General features: G+C 44.5%; 1 protein-coding gene across 2 annotated transcripts in view; it reads right to left on the minus strand.

Annotated features, from left to right (window-relative positions):
• Positions 1-3,838, minus strand: part of PLD2 (phospholipase D2) — a 123,003-nt gene extending 119,165 nt beyond the window's left edge. For both annotated transcript variants that reach the window (XM_073623011.1, XM_073623010.1), the window contains exon 1: positions 3,710-3,838. The gene's annotated coding sequence lies outside the window, so the exon portion shown is untranslated. The remainder of the gene's footprint in view (positions 1-3,709) is intronic.
• Between the last annotated feature and the right edge of the window lie 355 nt (positions 3,839-4,193).

Consider the following 4,193-nt stretch of genomic DNA (forward strand, 5'->3'; position numbering starts at 1 on the left):
TTTTGCACTCTTCAGTTTTAGTAAGACCCCCCCCCCCCCCCCCCCCCCATACACACTTATTAGATTTTCTGCAGATTTCTGTCTTCAGATTTACCAAAACCACGTAGTGCAAGGGCCTGCCTGATTGTATACAAATCGAAACGCTTAGGCTAGGTTTCCACTAGTGCGACTTTTCATGGGATTTGGGACTGAAAAGTCGCATGACAAGTCGTACCCCATGATTTCCAATGAGTACCGTTCATATCTGTGCGACTTCAAAGTAGTCCCTGCACTACTTTGGTCCCACTTTGATGCGACTTGAGGTCCATAGACCTCAAGAATACACAGGCATTGCTTCAAGTCGTGCGACCTTGGGGGACGCAATAGCGGAAACATAGCCTTAAGGTTTGACCTCATATTTTATGGTTTTGGTAAATCTGAAGACGGAAATCTGCAGAAAATCTAAGGGCCAGTTCACACCACATGCAGTCCAGTGCGTTTTTTTTCTGCATCAAAAACGCATAGAAAGTAGTTATAAGTTATATGGTTTTCAATGGCATAGTTCACAACAGTGCTTGCATTTCCAGTGCGTTCCAGAAAAAAAATTTAAAAAAATGTAAAAAAAAAGTAGAACATGCTGCATTTTTCCTGCACTGGACTGTACTGGAACGCTGTAAAAAGCATCAAAAACTCAAGGGAACGCACTGGAACACCCATGTTCTTATTTAGGGCCAATTCACACCACATGCAGTCCAGTGCGTTTTTTTTTCTGCATCAAAAACGCATGGAAAGTAGGTTATATGGTTTTCAATGGCATAGTTCACACCAGTGCTTGTAGTCCCAGTGCGTTCCAGAAAAAAAAAAAAAGTAGAACAAGCTGCATTTTTTTCTGCACTGGACTGTACTGGAACGCTGAAAAACGCATCAAAAACACACCGGAACGCACCTAAATGCATCAAAAACACACTGTAACACACTTGTCCTTATTTAAGGTTAAGAAAAAAAAAAAAGAAAAAAAGGGGAGGGGGAAGCACTGGACTGCATCAAAAATGCACCAAAAACGCATCAAAAACGCGCATGCAGAAAAGCACCTGGAACACATCCAGACTGCGTTTCTATGGTGTGAACTGGCCCTAGGAGCGTGTATGGGGGGGTCTCAATCAGAATAGTGTCTATGGGGGGGTCTCAATCAGAATAGTGTCTATGGGGGGGTCTCAATTAGAATAGTGTCTATGGGGGGGTCTCAATCAGAATAGTGTGTATGGGGGGTCTCAATCGGAATTGTGTGTATGAGGGTCTCAATCAGAATTGTGTGTATGGGGGGGTCTCAATCAGAATTGTGTGTATGGGGGGGTCTCAATCAGAATTGTGTGTATGGGGGGGTCTCAATCAGAATTGTGTGTATGGGGGGGTCTCAATCGGAGTAGTGTGTATGGGGGGGTCTCAATCGGAATAGTGTGTATGGGGGGTCTCAATCAGAATTGTGTGTATGGGGGGGTCTCAATCGGAGTAGTGTGTATGGGGGGGTCTCAATCGGAATAGTGTGTATGGGGGGTCTCAATCAGAATAGTGTGTATGGGGGGTCTCAATCGGAATTGTGTGTATGGGGGTCTCAATCGGAATAGTGTGTATGGGGGGGTCTCAATCGGAGTAGTGTGTATGGGGGGGTCTCAATCAGAATAGTGTGTATGGGGGGTCTCAATCAGAATAGTGTGTATGGGGGGGTCTCAATCAGAATAGTGTGTATGGGGGGGTCTCAATCAGAATTATGTGTATGGGGGGGTCTCAATCAGAATTGTGTGTATGGGGGGGTCTCAATCAGAATTGTGTGTATGGGGGTCTCAATCAGAATTATGTGTATGGGGGGGTCTCAATCAGAATTGTGTGTATGGGGGGGTCTCAATCAGAATTGTGTGTATGGGGGGGTCTCAATCAGAATTGTGTGTATGGGGGGTCTCAATCGGAATTGTGTGTATGGGGGTCTCAATCGGAATAGTGTGTATGGGGGGGTCTCAATCGGAGTAGTGTGTATGGGGGGGTCTCAATCAGAATAGTGTGTATGGGGGGGTCTCAATCAGAATAGTGTGTATGGGGGGTCTCAATCAGAATAGTGTGTATGGGGGGGTCTCAATCAGAATTATGTGTATGGGGGGGTCTCAATCAGAATTGTGTGTATGGGGGGGTCTCAATCAGAATTGTGTGTATGGGGGGGTCTCAATCAGAATTGTGTGTATGGGGGGGTCTCAATCAGAATTGTGTGTATGGGGGGGTCTCAATCAGAATTGTGTGTATGGGGGGGTCTCAATCAGAATAGTGTGTATGGGGGGGTCTCAATCGGAATAGTGTGTATGAAGGTCTTAATCAGCCCCCAAGACCCCCATACACACTATACAACTTTTGTTGTCTGATTTCCTTTAGATTTACCAAAACCATGTAGTGCGAGGGCCGGCCTGATTGCATACAAATCGAAACGATTAAGGTTTGACCTCCGTATTATATGGTTTAAATCTAAAAATGAAAAAAAAAAAAAAAAAAAAAAAAAATCTAGAAAAAAATTGTGCATCCAGCTTAAATGTCATCCAGTCAGTTTTTTATTTTTTCTATTCCATATTCCAGTGACTGTAGCGATGTGTCCATGCCCCTTCCACAATAAACGTTCAGCACGTCGTAATGCCTGGTCCTGCTATTCAATCATCACAGTCTGCAGCTATGCGGTTATTATCGTCCCTAACGAACATACTGGTCCGTAAAAAATAAAATAAAAGCATAAATAAATAAATAAATTTAAAAAAAAAAAAAAAAAGGGGGGGGGGGGGACCACCTGTGTGATAAAGCTCTGATGGAAGCAGACAGTGGGAGGTTTATTTGTTGCATGCGGGTGGAGTAGTTGATGGTTTGGAATAGACTTCCAGCAGAGGTTGTCAACAGTACTGGAGAGCTTGGGACACTCCACTTATTATTGGGACAAATAAAGATAAGATAACAAAAAAAAAATAAAATAAAAATAAATTAAAAAAAAAAAAAACACACACACCCACCTTACATACCACGATGGGACCAGGGTTGCCAACCTCCCACAGCGTTTTTTACTGACTAAACATGGGAAAATTTACTGGCGGAGCATATTTTTTACTGGTAACCTGGGAAATGACAGAACTCCTATTTAAAATGAACACAGTGAATATTTGAACAGTATAAACATGATATGGAAACACTGACAATACCGAGAACAAAGTCATCTGCTTGATTTACACTTAAAAAGTCAACACAGTATAAAATGATCAGCCCTTGATATTTACTGGCAGTTATAAAAAATATATATATATATATCACAGATTTTTACAAACTGTCAGTAAATTTACTGGCGGTTGGCAACCCTGAATGGGACAGGGTGGTTTTTTTCTGCCGTCACTCTTCTATGTTACTAGTCTCAGCTGCCTTTAGAGCAGGCAGGTGGGGTTGCTGCTTCCATCAGAGCCTAGTCACACAGGTGTTTTTGTTTAGAGTTGAGTGTAGAGTGCTGGGAGGTGCGGGCACTGCGTCATGTACTGCGATCGGTGTTCAGGTCCCAGCGGGGGGGCTCTCCAAGTCCATCGCGTGGAGGGAGAAGTGCTGAGTCTGCAGTGCAGCACTCCCCATTGTCCGCAGTATAAAGGGGGCTCGCCCTCTGCACTCCCCCCCATCCCCCTCAATGATGACCCCCCCATACAAGTATGACAAGCACACCAACCTGGGTTGTCACCTGATGTCCCCTCTTCTGTTCCTGCACTCAGCAGACATACCAGTCCTCCTCCATCCAGAAAGTACAGGGCTGATGCTGATCTCATGCACTCCACACCCCTCCCCTCCCTTCCCCTGTGCTACAATCCCAGCACACACAGCAACGCCCACACCCAGGAGGGAGGGGGAGCCGAGTGTCATGGTGCTCCACTTTAATTGGAGAGAGAGAGAGCACAGAACACTGCAATCTGGACACCGACACCGATACACGCACTACAGACACTGGGGGGGATTTACTAAAACTGAAGAGTGCAAAATCTGGTGCAGCTCTACATAGAGACCAATCAGCTTCCAGGTTTTATTGTCAAAGCTTCATAGAACAAGCTGAAGTTAGAAGCTGATTGGTTACTATGTAGAGCTGTACCAGTTTTGGTATAACAACCCAAATGTTTATAAACTTTGTTACTTTGTATCTCTCTATCTCCTGTCTGATC

The sequence above is a fragment of the Aquarana catesbeiana genome, linkage group LG03, assembly GCF_042186555.1.
Source record: "Aquarana catesbeiana isolate 2022-GZ linkage group LG03, ASM4218655v1, whole genome shotgun sequence".
NCBI classification, from domain to species: domain Eukaryota; kingdom Metazoa; phylum Chordata; class Amphibia; order Anura; family Ranidae; genus Aquarana; species Aquarana catesbeiana.